Genomic DNA, 16,435 nt, shown 5'->3' with positions numbered 1-16,435 from the left:
TCGCCTCTTGAAAGAGATTCAGATGAGCTTGCTCATGATTATACAGGTAAAAACATGAGTTATACATTCAGTAAGAGTAGGCTGTAGTTTAAGTGTGAGAATTTGAAGAAGCTAATTGTAGTGGAATCTATTCATACCACGGTGGCTTGTGGGTACTGAATATTTACCTACATTTAGCAATTATTCTCCGAAGTGGAGGTGAATAGTGATGGATATTTACCGAGCGGTGAGGTTAATATCCATCACTTTCACCGACACTGAGATAAATAATATTGTTTTAGTATATACCATACAAGCTGAAAAACTAGTGAACCAAAAAATTATTTTACTACTGACAATACATGCATACCGACAAATGGTATGAAAATTTAAAATCTCGCGCCATGCGGTAAGCGGTTTCTTATTGTGGAAAGTTCCGTCTCGCTTTCTTGCAGACAAATAAAACTTTTGGAGACACTAGTTTAGTTCTTATGGTGTTATTTTGCAATTTTTATTTGAAATTCAACTTGTTGTTGAAACCATGCTGAAAAATATTACGTTTCATTGTAATTTTAGTGCTTGGCAGTTTCCATAAACAAGGGATTGTATTTTCATTATTCATCTTAGAATATGAAGTTGAAAAGATTAAATAAGATACCATTTAATGCAGTCAAACCAAACTTTGTCATAGATGCTGCTCGCATAAATAATTTACCGGAGGATGGTGAGTTGCCCAATTTGAGAACTGTTGAGTTTTCTGAAACAGAACACATGGATGACCAAGGCCCAGCTCCACAGCAATTGGAAGCTGGCGAAACAGATGGTAGCGATGACTCAACAGTCTCTGGAGTTCTTCTTACTGAGCCAGGAGTGAACGTGCAAGCACAAGTCAATGCTGCCATAAATCAAGTTGTGTCTGAACCAAGGGAAGGAGAGTCAGACGAGGCTCAACAAGGCATGGAACGACCAGTGATCCCATGGCCGACCACTGACACAACTCCAGCATCTGAGTTCAACACTCCTTACTTTTTCACAATGGCATTTCCTTGCTTGTTTCCTTATGGAAAGGGTGATTTCCACATTAACCGTCCAATTACATGTCCTGCACTTCACGACTGGGCGGAGCACTTGCTGTGGTATCAAGACAGAAGGTTTGCACGGCATAAAGTATGGAAGTTTGTTGTTCACAACATGATCATGAGAAAGCGTGCACTGGAGCAGAGCAGGTACTTTGTTGATCAACAACTAGGTGACCCACACATAACTGTTGCAGATCTTCAAGAGCGACTAGCGAGGGGTGACACTTCAATCACCAACAGGCTCTTATATTTTGGTGCAAATCTACGCGGTACAGCTCAGTACTGGCATCAAAGACGCAGAGAGCTTCGTGCCTTGGTTGAGTTCATGGTCAATGAAAAGCGCGGATTACCTGCATTTTTCATGACTGGAAGTTGTGCAGAGTTTTACTTTCCCCCACTAAGAAGACTATTGGAACAATACATTTTACAGACCACGGGGGAAGAGGTCGACCTTGCCGAAGATAGCAATGCCCTCTTCAAAGCTGTACAAGAAAATACGCATTTGGTGGTAAGCTACTTTGACCTACGTACCCAGTCATACCATGAAAAGGTACTGAAGCCAGTGTTTGGTGTATCTGATTATTGGTACCGCTATGAATTTGCCAAGTCCCGGGGTCAAATTCATTGGCATCAACTAAGCTGGAGAGATGACAGACAGCCACACCAGCTGTTGCATGAAGCTCGTGAAGATGGTTGTGACGAAGACGAGTATGCAGCTAGACTTAGCCAGTGGGCTGATGAAAACTTTGCAATGACAGCATCACACCCAGCTGGCAGTGATGAAAAAGGACAGCCAAGAAAAGACCTTTGGCCACCACCTGAGGGTTCGGCTGTAGAAATATCACATGAAAGGGATCCCCTGGTGAAGATGCTACTGGAAATAGCTGCAACACAAAATGCAATACTGGAAGATCATTTGCTTCTTGTGAACCGAGTTGGGCTGCACAGTTGTTCTGATTACTGCTTGAGGACTCCTCGCCACCCTGAGCCAGGATTGCAGCCAAGAGAACGTGTATGCAGGATGGAGTTTGGAAGCGAGTTTTCCCCAGGGAAGAAACTGCGGAACGACCCAGAAATTGTGGAAGATCACAACGGAGCTCCTCGCCTTGAAATGCCACGTGACCATCCACGTGTGGTTCAGCATTCTCGCTATCAAATGCAGTCTTGGAGAGCAAATGGGGACACAAGCTTGATTCTTTCCAATTCTCCCCCAGACAATCCTAGCACTGATGATATCATAGCAATAATCGATTATGTGTGTGGGTATGCTTGCAAGGATAGTGAACCCACTGGTGCAACTGCTGATCTTTTTAAGGACATGGTCAATGCTGTTGATGCAACTGATGCAGACCAAGTGACTGGCAAGTCAATGTGTGCTAAAATGCTGATCAAGACTGTGGGAAGACGAGATATCAGTGGACCTGAGGCATCATTTGAATTGAGTGGACTAGCACTTTGGCGATGTAGCCGTTCATTCACGTACTTGTCTATGTCAGGCGCAAGGCGACTTGAACGTGATGGTGAGACTGCAACTCGTAGCACCCCTTTGGATAAGTACCTTATACGACCACGTGAGGAGCACTCTTCTTGGTACCATTTTGCATCAAAAAATGGTAAGGTTCCTGTAGTAAGTAGTGGTGCAACACACGCAACATGGCCATTGAATGAGGACTACTGTAGGACAATGCTTCTGTTACACTGGGCAAACTGGTTTAACATCCAAGAAGTAAAGGGAGATGCTGAATCTTGGATTGAGAGGTTTACTGATTTTATTTCTAGTAATGAGTGCCCAGCATTCGTGAAGGCCCAGGTTGCAAAGGCACAGCCTTATGCGGAGTAATCACAAGAGCCGGTATTTGTAGAGGATGAGGATGATGATGCTGTAGAAGCCGAACAACAACCAGATTAGGTGGATGTCTATGCAGGGCAGAACCAGAGATATGAGGGTGTGGAGAAGGATTTGGAGAGGACTATGACTGGAACAACACCTGCATTGTTCTTCCTGAGGGCAAAGACCCCAAGAAATGGCTTGAAGAAATAATCAAAGAAGACGAAGAACGCGAAACGGAAACTGCAGGCCTTGAATTGCCACAGGTGTCGCGGTTCTCCCTAAATGAGAATCAGAGAGCCATAGTGAGTCCATCTGGTGTGCGATTTAGGGGGAACCGAAAAGACGTGTGATTTTGTGACGCGTAACACGTCACACGGTATTGCACCGCATATGACATGATCTCATACTCGGTAATGCCAATGCGGAGGCACGTTTCTCTCGTTATTAGTAGGGTTTTTTTCAATAATCGTATAGATAGAGTAAGTAGAATTGTAGATAGAAAATTGTAGATAAAGTGTTGTAAATAGAAGTAAGTCGTATTGTAGATAGATAGCTAGAATTGTAGATAGAACGTTGTAAGAATGCCTCCGAAAGGTCACAAGCGGAGTAGAGTTAGCGCAGTTAGTTTCGTCGACGAATTGCCCAAAGAAGTTGACAGTTCCTTGGAAGGCGGGAACGCTCTTGTGGGAGCCTTCAGATCGATGTGTTCCACCAAGCTGACTTTGGACAGTGTAAGAAATCTGCCTCCCAAAGTTATTTGGGCGCATCTATCTTGCAAGTACGAACCTCAGTTGTTGTCTGATATCAGCTTCTCCTTGGAAGACCTGCGAGTGCTTCCTAAGACCGTTCGTTGGGAGACCATCGCAAAACTAACTTCAGTTTCACTTGAAGAGACGCCCATAATATTCAAGGGTTTAGGAATTGTGAAGAAGTCTGTCCCTATTGGTGTCCGCATGTACCATGGAGTTTGTGGTGTGACATTGCTGTCTCCTCCAACTGCCACGTGTTTAGCATGCAGCAGAAATCTTGCTCTTCACAACAAGGCATGTGACGTCGTAGTTCACACTCTCAGTGGCAAGAGAAATGGTCTGAAGTTCTCACTACGATGTGAGCATTGCCATACCAATTATAATTATGATAGGTATGGCGATAAAACCAAGGGCTGGAGCCTTTATCCTGAGAGCAGACCCTTCGTGGAGGCCAGTGACATGTGCGTGAGTTTTTTAACGTGTTTTTAGCGTGTTGAGTTTGCGATTGGTGTATGTAGAAACTCCAGAGCTTGATAACAGAAATGCACTTTTATTCAACGTTACGTTACATTAGTCAGTTTCACACACAATACCAACTCGAATTATACGTACACCCGCATGTAATAAAATATATTTCCGAATGTTCTTATTTAACGGGTGCTTTGTGACAGCTTAGCCAGAGTGTTGTTCTAGAAATTGTTTTAGGTGTAGATCTAGAGGTTAATTTACATAAAGTGTTTATTTTTTGTTCAAAAAATTATTTCTATTTATCTATCAAAAATTTGAAGAATAGTATTATATTTTCATTAGGCTTGTTTTTTTATTTATTCCATTTTAATTCCTACAGGAATCATTGTTGGGTCAGTTTTTCCGGGTTTTCAACCTCTTATAATGAAGCATTTGGGCGGTTTGCTGACGAGGAAGGTAAATACACCTGTATGTTTGGGCACGTTTACATTACATTACATGTACATTGGATTGATCGTTTGTATATAAAATTGTTAATAATTTGACGTTATTGCTATCAAAAGTTATAAAACTATTTTTATTAGTTGAAGGCAAAAATCCTTATAAGTAAAGGTTTGGTTATACATAGACAAGTAAAGATAAACGATAAAAAGGAACAACGTTTCAATGTAACAGAAAATGCTAAAATAAAACAGTCAGTATTAAGTAATTTTTTATTTGTGTCTTTCTCACTAGAATATGGAGAAAAGCAGTGTGCTTCAGGTTTCTGGAATGGGGAACTCGAGGCTGAGTTGAGAGAACTTGGTAACTTGGATTTTTTGGATTGATGAAAAAGAATGAAGACAGGGAAAGAGTAATGGAGGAAGTTGATAAGACTAGAACAAAATCTGTTTACAGCCACTCGGCTGCCGACTGTTCAGATGCCTGCCGGGATCGTGGTGAGGAGATAGCTCTTTTGTCCCTATTTAAAACAATAAATTACAGTGTAATGTAATGGCAAATTTGCAATCATGTTAACAAAACTCAAATAACAAAATCATAGAAAGTACTTTAAACTTTCGTACATCAGTTTTAACATTGACAGTAAACCAAAATTAGTCTAGAGCCTTTTCCATGGTTATGGATTTAAGTCCTGTGATTATACATTTATTGATATATGGACTATATGATCTTCAATTTTTTAACTATCAGGGAAAAAAAGAAAAAATTTTAAAGATCCTAAATTGTTGTCAGCTTAGAAGATTAAGGGGGGAGACTCTTAACTACAAAATAGTTCAAAATGGTTGCTATGGATGACTGCTAACCATCATATCTTGAGCCCACTTAGTATCCTGGGGTTAGTTCTTGGCCATGTTTCTTCTATTTGAGGTTCCAATAACTTTCGGTATTCATGACCATATTTGGTAAGTCACGTGACCTAAAAACAAAACTACTAAAACTCAGGCAGCTTACACCTTTTCTCAAAGGAACAAAAGCGAAAGGGTAGATTGCATTCAGATGCACAAACTGACGTATGGATTTGTTGAAATTTACGCTATTGAAAAAGTTATGACTTCACAAAAACTTTATGACGTCATAACTTTTTGTGTTACGCAAATTTCAACAAACCCATACGTCAGTCGGTAATTTCGTCTGAGGAATACATATTATGGTCTGAAGTGGAATAAATTTTGGGTTTTCTCGACCAACTCATCGCCTTACAGCGTTAGCTTTTCTCCAAACTCATAACCGCCTTGTTTATGAATTCTTAAATGCCTTGAATACTTTTTTGCAAATATATTTGGTCCAAAGGCTTTGGTAGTCATGTTACAAAATTCTAACTATACAGAAATCAAAGGGATGCCTTTGGTTAAGACGAAAATTTCATTCAGCAGCTGTTCACCATGTTTGCCTGGGTTACAAAGCTTGTGTGGCCTAGTAACCAAGCCTTAAAAGCTATAACTTTCTTTCAGGTTGTGGAAGGTTGTGGGTAGTTGATGGTCAGTGGAAGCTCATGTTCTCACACTGTATGATGCAGAGAAAGGTCAGTGTCTTTCATTGTTGTCATGTTTATAATGTACCCTTCATAGCAGTATATATTTCACATTATTTTATGGCCAGTAACATTTTGCGGTGAAAGGTTGCAATCTAAAGTACAAAGAACCTAAATAAAAGCACCGAAAAACTTGACGAGAAAAGGGAAAGAGTTTCGCGCCAAAACTGCGGCTACCATGCACTGTCAAATGTCCTTTCCAGTCTGCATCCTATAGAGTACAAACTAGAGTACAGTCATGAGCACAGACCTCACTGCGTTCCGTCTGTACTCATGCCCACGGTCAAGATTCTCCCATACAGACCCCCTGCTTGGAGATAAAAACTAAAACAAAAACTAGCTATGATATATTCATTTCTAAATTCTGATTTTCTGAATTCTGATTAGTTGATAGGCATATGAGGTCATATGCACACTTATTTGATATGAGATAGTTATGGTTTTATGGGCCTCATTCTCATTCTATTCCGATGATCGCCTGTGGATTTTTTGTTTATTTTTAAATGAAGTTTCAAACACCAGACACGGTGTTATCACTTTCAAAAGAGTCACAAGGTTAGGGCTTGTAAACACAGTATAAATATCAAAAATCTGTTAGTAAACAGATTTTTGATGAAAACATTTTTCGAAATTTTTGCCTCCAGGCCAATGTAATTTGTCTGTCCATCTTGTTAAATTTTAATTAAGATTATTACATTCTTACTTGCATTTTAAGACAGCCCCTTTAACAAAAGTAGTTGGTAGGGACTCCAAACACTTAACACTTTAATTGCATTCGAGCATACATATGTATACGTATGTTTCCCTGTTGTCTATGTCTATTTCAAGTTGCTTTCCATTCCTCTTTAATTCTCAAACAGAATTTTATTCGTGGCATGCCCCTCTTAAACTACCCAAATGTGTGCACCAACGCCACACAACATGGAAAGGCCTTTTGTGATGAGCACATCGAATATCTTAAGGAGCAGCACCCTGACGTGCCTATAGACATACGAGGATTCTTAAAGTACTGTGGCATCCAGCGTAGTGCCACAAGTGCATCAGGTAAATTCTGTATTTAACAACATCAACATGTACAACAAGGGTATTGAATGTACATTAACTAGAAGATATCACATTTTGTGAGAAGATTTGACTTTTATAATGTTATGTTTGAGTGACAAATTATACCAATTTCTCAATTTACCCACTCAATTTCATGAAAAATTGTTATGGAACCAAAACATTTCTTCTTTGAGCCAAAATCTACAGACGGAAGTGAATTGAGTTGATACCCACACCTCTTTTGAGAAGTTGCTTCAAGTGACATAAAAATGGCTAGTACATGGACAGGATTCACACCCATGAAAGTGTTAATGAGAAAATCCAAACTTGAAAATCTACTGGTATTTGGCTAGTATTTCACCGCCAAGTTCAATCCCTGCTTCTTTTTATTCACATTGGCATCATCCTAATTGAATGATGTTTTGTCCACTTGGCAGGTGAGGATGCCACTGAAGAATCTGCAGAGTTTCTTCAACAGAATGATGTGTGTAAAGTGGATCAGGTTTTAAAATCTTTGGGCACTGAGGCCTCGTCACAGCTTGGAAATAGTGCCGTTGATGCTCAAGGTGGGGTATCTACATGTCCTAAAATGGGCCAAGACATATACAGGGCTTTCAATAAAATTTGAAGTAGGTAGCTGGTTTGAGTAGAGTAACCGGCTGTATCAACAGGTTTTAAATAAATTTCTCTTACATTACTTTAATTTTTGGGTGAAAAGAGCCAACTTTTCTTGACGAAGCAGACGACGCTTTTCGTCGGCTGTTGGTGTTTATTGAAAGCACTGCATATATGAATAAATCTGGTACAGGTCATTATTTTTAATTTACCGTTTTTTACATAATTATATAGTTACCCAGTTGTTCTGCTGACTAGGTTTGATAAATTGTGTTTCCTTAATGTGCTTAAATTTAACTGAATTAATGGAAACTTTCTCAACAGGAACTACTGAATTCATTGAGAGAGAACATAATGCTCTGTCTAACGTTCTCCAAAACTGCCTTGAGCCAGACCCCACAACATGTAACAAAGAAACTGGTGAAAAACAGAGACTTCAGAAGTGGTCCAGAGGGCATTTATTCATAGTCAGAGGTGGAGGCATAATTGACTAGTGGAGTCCAATTTTCAAGTGAGTCTATTTATGTCATGCAAATAATTTTACTCCTGCGTTCTATGTTTTTTGTATAGCAGTTTTCTTTTTTTTTTTTTTGTTTCATCTTTGAACATCACCTTCTATCAAACATTCTGTTTTAAATGGAGGACCATACATAACCCACACGTTTGTTGGTGATCTTACATGTACTTTGATGTAATTGAAGCAACTTCAAAAAATTATGCCAGTTGAGTTGTGTTTGCCCGTTTTCAATCCCACATGTAGGCACCTCCTCAGGTGTCTCAGGATTTGGGCTTCCTGTGAGCTTGTTTTGGCTTGTGGGCTTCCTGTGACGAACAAATTTATTGATTAGCTTTCTTTTCTTTTTTTTTTTTTTTTTGGGCTAGGTCAGAAAGTCCATCTCAGGTATTCATTATTGTTATATCATGGCTTTTTACAATTCTGAAAGCAATCAACCCTCTCCATTGGAGCAAAGTGTTTCTGGCCTATGATAACATGTGCCATCTGGATGGTCTTAAAGCTGCAAGAAATCCACTGCCATTTTCTTCTCCATGGGACAAAGCGTGGATGACCATAAAGAAGATCATTGACAGGCTTCACATCCGCAACCACAAAGATGCTTCTTGTCAGGATAAATACAATCCTTCCTCCCTAAAGGAAGAAATTCCAGAAGGCAACACCATGGCTGCGGAACAGACATTTGTGTGGCTGTCTCGTTTTAAAAAAATTCTGTGTGCCATGCCAAAGGTCCATCACTTGTTTTATTTGCATCATATGGTTAAACGCAGGAACAAATATACTGTACATTGTTATAAAAATGGCAAAAAGCCTTTGTTGCCTAAGGCTGGGAAAACTTTTAGCTAGTTTGAACTTATTCACCAATATATAGCTTCATTTGCTTTTAAAATAACTAAGCAAAAATTATTGTTACCTTTGAGTCTAGAGGGTCTTGAACCCCATGAAAATTTGTTTATAGCAGGAATAAAATTTTGTTTATTACTATTAGGTAGGTTAATGATTTATACCTGCTGAACAACACCAAAAAAGATTATAAAAGAGTTCATTATTATTGTTGTCAATAAAATTAGCACTTATGTCTAGGATTGAATTGAGATCTTATTGTGTTGGTATCTCATAGGTTGGCTAAAATTTGCCTGTAACACCCCCTTAAAAAGTACCACCTAAGCCTAAAAATTTAGAAACTAGTTACTGTTTCTTTACAAAATCTTTTCATGTAGTTTTACACATTTAATGAAGAAAAATGCTAAATACAAGTGAATCGATCCTTTAATTTTAGGCTAACCTGGAAAATTAGTGGTTCGTACTTGCAGGTTTTTACTTGATTACAGGCATGAAACGCTTGTTGTTACAAACAGGCAATTAAAAGGGGCTATGATTCGGTTTATTTACAATATTTATCAGTTCAAAACCCTTAAGTCCACCGAAAACATCTATACAGTCAAACCTCTCCATGCGGACACCTCTCTAATACGGACACCTCTCTATTACGGACAGTTTGCCATGTACCGACAAAATTTTCATACATCTCTTAAAAAAAACCTCCATAATACGGACAACGGACACTTCATCTCAGCCCCAGGAGGCAGTTTCATACAAACTTAACCTCTTTATTACGAACACCCCGGGGACAATGTGTCAAATTAACATTGTGGAAATGGATTAAATCGTGGAAATGGATGATGTACTGCCAGAACCACGGAAAATAAAGTCGTATAAACACTATGGTATAAAGAAGCCCTATCGGAACTTAAGAGAAAGTCCGCGTTAGATTCGACCGCTCAATTTGGGCCAATCGTTCGATTTCCTTCAAATTCTCAGCAAAAGACAAAGTTGATATAACATTAATGAAAACACATTTCTTTTGATTCTAAACTTAACAATGCCCGAAATTTTGAGGCGAATGTTCCACCCCCCCCGAACCCCCGAAAATCGACCTTTCACCGAGTCGAATTTAACCCGTTTTCGGATGTTTGCCGCCGAAAGAATATTTATCCGAAAAACCTCACATTTATACCACGAACACATACACTACACTACTTCACAAATATGGTATACAGAACTCATATTATCGAGAACTTTTAAAAGGAGGGCATCTCAAACATACCGATGTTAACGATTCGTGCACAGAGCGTGTCAAGTGCTGCAACAAAAACCAACATTTCTCAAAATTCTGACTTACTCTGGAAGCCTCGTGTATTTTTTCAAAGAGTACTAGGATAGTGTCCTTAAACTACGGAAAAATATTTAGTGCATCTCTATACTGCGAAAAGATACGGCCGCAACAATTTTGGGCAAATCTCTTATTTTCCGACCCGTGTTGTGTGACAGCGATGGCATCCCAAGGCAACAAATTTCGACTTTTTCTGTCTTGACCGCAACTTAAAGTAGACAAATCCGTTTTAAAAGGGTAAACAATTAAAAACATACCTTAAAAGTTCCACTGTTTCGCTTCGAAGACTTCATGTTTCACCGATTAACTGTCAGCAAATTTGATGGCCGCGTCACGGATACCGTGACACGGGATCCGTGTTCCTTATTAGTTGGCTTGCAGGCGACGATCATGCTAGCTAAAAACCTGAACATCTCTACAGAGTTCCGTGAAATTAGTTCTGTTATTCAACCGGGCACTCTGCCAACCAAACAATAATCAGTTGCAGAATTGACATCGAGGAAAGACTTTTGAAGGTTGTCGTCCATCTTTGTTTTGAAATAACAACCGCTGACCGCAACAACATTTCCGGTCTGATCGAACCGGAAACAGAGCATTTAGAGTAAGTTAATTACTTGATATTTTCTAGCTTATTTTCTACTTCAAATGCATACATGTTTATACTGGGCAACTTATTATTAACCCTTTTATGTTATCTTACATGTATTTTACTAAAATAATAACAAAAACTGTAAAAAAAATATCTCAAAACTGAGAAATATATAGAAATGAGACTTCAGAAAGGTCTTGACAAAAACAGCAACTGCGAATTTACGCCGAAACTTGCAATAAATGAGACGTCAGAATGGTCCCAGCGAGAACTGCGAATTCTAATGCAAAAAGAAGAAAATGCAGGAAACTGCGAAAATTTGCAATTTTCAGTTGAAATTTGTAAACTTTGTAGCTACAATTTCGTCCTAGAAAGGCTACCGCTTCAAGAGGCTAGGCTAGCAGAGCTTTTCTTTATCTTGTTTGTATCCCAGGGGTTTTATTTGGGCTAGACTTTTTAGCGTCTCTCCTGTTTGCTATCTCCGAGAGCGACAGGTAGCTGCTTGAAAGGCAATTATTAAAGACTGAGTGTACCTAAATACTATTCTGTCTCTTAGCTAGATAATTTTATAGAAAACACGAACATTTTTCAACAAAGATAGCCAAGTGCTGAACCAAATCTTTCTTTCTGTCCTTTGCTGTAAATGGCACTTCATAGTTCTTTAGAATGTTCTTTAGCATTGAAACATTAAACTGTGAAAGCTTGTTGGCTCTCCGGTACTGGCAAAGGTCATAGACGTCGTAGTAAATGGGATGTAGAAGGCCGATCTCGTCAACAATGCTGTTCACCACTTCTTGTCTGTTGCTTTCTTCTTCCTCTTCCAGTATTTCTTCAATTTCTGTTTGGTCATCAGCAGCATCTTGCCCTTTCCTCTTGGATGACGCTAGGTGAGAGAAAAAGTTCTTTATCTGAACAACTGTTAGCCATTCTTCTCTGGAAAAACGACGCTTATTTTGTTCATCTCGCGCGTTTCGCATGTTTGCAGAGACTTGTTTTGGGTTAGCCTTCAAGCCCGTTCGTTCTCCTTGGTTAAATTTTGCTTTCAAGTAATCCTTTACATTTTCAGAAAAACGAGTAGGGGCACGTGGCTTTGAAAGGGCCCATCCTCGCGTGAGATTTGAGGGTCTGGCTGCCTGTTCCGAACCGCGGGCGCTCTCTCTCGAATTATTAGAAGCTCCTTGACTGTCTTCATCTACTGTAGAGAAACGTGCGGCCCACTCTCTCCTTAGTCGATCATAAATACTTTCATTCATTGGCTTCTTTCCATGATCTCCGATTTCAATGTGTATTTCAAGTTCACGGAAGCTCTTGAGTATTCGCTGGCATCCAGGTTCTGGACATTCAAACAGCTGACATTCATCAAAGGTGTCTCCGTTTATGGCACTGTCAGATTTCTTCACGTTCATTTGGCGCGCGCAAGTTATCGCAAAAAAATCGCGATTGTCCTGAACAGCTATTCCTGTTGGACCTTGGTGATTGATCACTATGTCATCGTAGGGTAACACCTTCCCTGACCCTATACCATATGCTCTGCGAACGCGAATGCCTTCCTTTTCATACGTAAAGTTATGAAGCTTGCTGAAGCCATCAATGTTGTTGAACTCTAGGGACTTCTTCTCATCAATGGCACAAACAGAGGCAGTTACTCCTCTTACGGGTCGCTCAAGAAGGGCAGTGCGCATATCTGTGGCAGTGGCAATGTCGTGGCCTTCATTGCAATAGGAACGAATTGAGGTTTTCATTGGACATAGAATTCTGTCGCACACATCTTTTCCATACGCAGGCTCTGAGTAGTCATAGCTCTTCACTTCGATGCCCAATCGTTTCCCGACGTCTTTCAGGGATGCAATCATGGCATTGTTGTGGTAACAACCCGCTTCATCAGGCACTTCGCCTTTACCTCTGGTGTTGCTGTTTCCCAAGTTACTTCCAACTGGAATGTTAGTGGGTTGTGATGCGCTTCAAGTTCGTCAGCCACTAGCCCCATTGCAGTGTTGTAGGTACACATGACCTTGTTGTCAGTAACTCGTGCCTCGTTGCTGGCAACTAAAAAAGTAGATAAGGTTAATTAGATATGTTAGATTTATTATTTCTTTTAATTTTTAAAGGTTTTTCGTACAAATTTTTTTTACTTACCACAGGAGACCAATTTTTCACATTTCGCCCTAAGGGATGCTTGTTGAGGAGGCTACTGAAATAGACCCAGACAAGAAGCCCTTTCGGCTGCACAAGTGGCCATTTGTGACGTCAGCGTTGACGTCACTCTCTTCTTCACCAGCCAATAAAAACTAAGTGCAAATATGCCTTGACCTGCCACTTAGGCGTGTAGTGACTTCATCGCTTGGGCTTCCTGTGCCCCATGACGTCATCACTGACGTCACACTCCACTCCATCATTTAATACATATTGAATTTAAAAAATTTAGTGAAAATATGCCTTGACCTGCCGCTTAAGCTTTCTGTACTCCTGTGACGTCATCATAGACGTCACACTTTACTCAACTATCCAATATATATTGAATAAAAATAAGTGAAAAATATGCCTTGACCTGCTGCATGGTCTTCTTGTGACTTCACTGCCTGGGTGTCCTGTGCCCCTGTGACGTCACCACTGACGTCATACTTCCCTCATCCATACAATATGTATTAAATAAATATGCCTTGGCCTGCCACTTGGGTTTTATGTGACTCCATAAACACGCATTGGCTTGCCGGCAAAGAACTGAGGACGACCACGACACGACCATTCACCATAAAATCCGGGCATTGCATTGCATTGCCACTTAAAAATGGCTCTGTTCCTGGCATTGTACTCTTGAAAAAAATCTTTTAATAAATACTCACTTCTTAGCTATTAAACTATGTAACAAAACAAATGTTGCAGGTACCTCCAGGGGTCCAGCATAGGTCGGATTCAATGGCACATTTGTGCGGCGTAGGAAAATCTCTATATGGTGTCGAAGATAGGACATTGGTTATCGCTAACAAGGCTTCTCGTTTGGCACTTCTAGTGAAAAAAAATTCTACCATGAATATAATGGTGGCACCAAAGAAAATGTCTGTAGAGGCTCTCATTACTCACAGTGCATGTGGAATGTAAACTATGCGTATTTATTAAAAACGTGCTCTTGACTATAAAAAAAAGATGCCATGCATTATAACTTGAATTTTATCACCTTAGCTTTTATAATCTTCAATTCAAATAGGGGTTCGGGACGATGCTGTGGAAGAAGGTGTATATAAAGGGAAGATAGAAATATACCCACCAGAATCAGTCAACAAAGGTAAAACGTTTGCGAGCCATGGACACATTGTGCCCAACCTATGGCGCATACCAGAGCTATATTCATCACCATGCATTACAGTCAGCACTGAATTTTCTTCGATTGTGATCCGTTTAAATAGGCCTTACCACCGTTTTCGACGCCATCTTGACGAGTAGGCAAACAGGCGTGAAATAACAGTGTTTGTATGGAAATCCGATGTCAAATAATTTTCATAAAACATCACTTCTGAAAAATTCATGAATTGGAAACTTTTGGCACTAGGAAAAGGATTTTAAAAAAATTGGAGGGATGTAGCTGTGCCACAAAACGTCTGGTCGTGTTTTGAACTTTCCAGACATTTGGCCGTATAGCGAACCAGCCGTGAACTGCTCTAAAAATAGCTCGCGGGAAAAAAATATAGGGAAATGTATGAAAAGTTCGTACTTAAATAGAATAAAAACATTTTAACAACTCACGTGAGCCCACTTGTGCTGTTTCACCATACAGAGTATAAATCTCTCTTGATGTTTTTAAATTTATCACTTTGTCGCCATCGACTCGTTTGATCTTTCCAGTATGTTCAGGATACTGGCAAGTTCGTGGAGGCTGCCAGTACCTGCCAAGATTATTTCTGTGCGTGGGACATATGTTCATCTCCTTGACCTTACTGCCTCCGAGGTCAAATAGCCCGGCACGAGCCAGTATAAGTTCAACTTCGGTCATCTTCTCGCGTGACAAATGGCAACTTCGCAGGTGACTAGAAATATCACTGCAACATTCGCGAAGGAACACTGTGTCATGGTCACCTCTATTAGGACCACACTTGGTGCTCAACACAACGAAAAACGAGCAAATTTCGGTTTTCGACATTGTTCTCTTAGATCATCGATCGGTCACTATGTTGTTCTGATAAGTCATGCACACGAAGAGATTATTGAATATGTTTGATAGACACACGTCAGTGTGTTCAACTATACTTAATGAAACGCTTCTCATTTCACAATAACAACAAACAGAGTTGTAACACAAAATTAAACCCAGTTTGATCTTATGCTGTTTATTTTTTTAATCAAGGAGAAAATTGGCCCATCTACAGTTATTCCTCATTTCCTGTTCGCAGACGGAAGTGTTTTTGCGGTCAGCGGTTATATATAAACAAAGATGGACGACAACTTTCAAAAGCCTTTCACGTTCAAACATCTTTCTCTGCAACTGATGATTGTTTGGTCGGCAGAGTGCCCGGTTGAATAACAGAACTAATTTCACGGAACTCGGTAGAGATGTTCAGGTTTTTAGCTCGCATGATCGTCGCCTGCAAGCCAACTAATAAGGAACACGGATCCCCTGTCACGGTATCCGTGACGCGGCCATCAAATTTGCTGACAGTTAATGGGTGAAACGTAAAGTCTTGAAAGCAAAACTGTGGAACTTTTAAGGTATGTTTTTAATTGTTTACCCTTTTAAAACGGATTTGTCTACTTTAAGTTGCGGTCAAGACAGAAAAAGTCGAAATTTGTTGCCTTGGGATGCCATCGCTGTCACACAACACGGGTCGGAAAATAAGAGATTTGCCCAAAATTGTTGCGGCCGTATCTTTTCGCAGTATAGAGATGCACTAAATATTTTTCCGTAGTTTAAGGACACTATCCTATTACTCTTTGAAAAAAAACACGAGACTTCCAGACTAAGTCAGAATTTTGAGAAATGTTGGTTTTTGTCGCAACACTTGACAGGCTCTGTGCACGAATCGTTAACATTGGTATATTTGAGATGCCTTCCTTTTAAAAATTCTCAATAATATGAGTTGTATATACCATATTTGTAAAGTAGTATAGTGTATATGTTTGTGGTATAAATGTAAGGTTTTTCGGATAAATATTCTTTCGGCGACAAACATCCGAAAACGGGTTAAATTCGACTCGGTGAAAGGTTGATTTTCGGAGGTTCGGGGGGGTTGAACATTCGCCCCAAAATTTCGGATATTGTTAAGTTTAGAATCAAAAGAAATGTGTTTTCATGAATGTTATATCAACTTTGTCTTTTGCTGAAAATTTGAAGGAAATCGAACGATTGGCCCAAATTGATCGGTCGAATCTA

The 16,435-nt window shown here is 39.8% G+C and overlaps 2 pseudogenes across 1 annotated transcript; both read left to right on the top strand.

Moving 5' to 3' along the window:
- The first annotated feature begins 675 nt into the window (after positions 1–675).
- On the top strand, positions 676–3,448 carry LOC146487677 (uncharacterized; annotated as a pseudogene).
- A 22-nt stretch (positions 3,449–3,470) lies between these two features.
- Positions 3,471–9,346, top strand: LOC146487676 (uncharacterized; annotated as a pseudogene). The gene is made up of 8 exons (XR_014868413.1): positions 3,471–4,099; positions 4,486–4,562; positions 4,842–5,044; positions 6,059–6,129; positions 6,999–7,182; positions 7,620–7,748; positions 8,122–8,308; positions 8,680–9,346. The product of XR_014868413.1 is annotated as an uncharacterized LOC146487676 (transcript).
- Positions 9,347–16,435: the final 7,089 nt, after the last annotated feature.

This window comes from Pavona decussata, unplaced genomic scaffold, assembly GCF_977016875.1.
Source record: "Pavona decussata unplaced genomic scaffold, jaPavDecu1.1 SCAFFOLD_14, whole genome shotgun sequence".
Classification (NCBI taxonomy): domain Eukaryota; kingdom Metazoa; phylum Cnidaria; class Anthozoa; order Scleractinia; family Agariciidae; genus Pavona; species Pavona decussata.
Note: the sequence above shows the minus strand (reverse complement) of the source record. Positions and strands in the feature narration are given on the sequence as shown.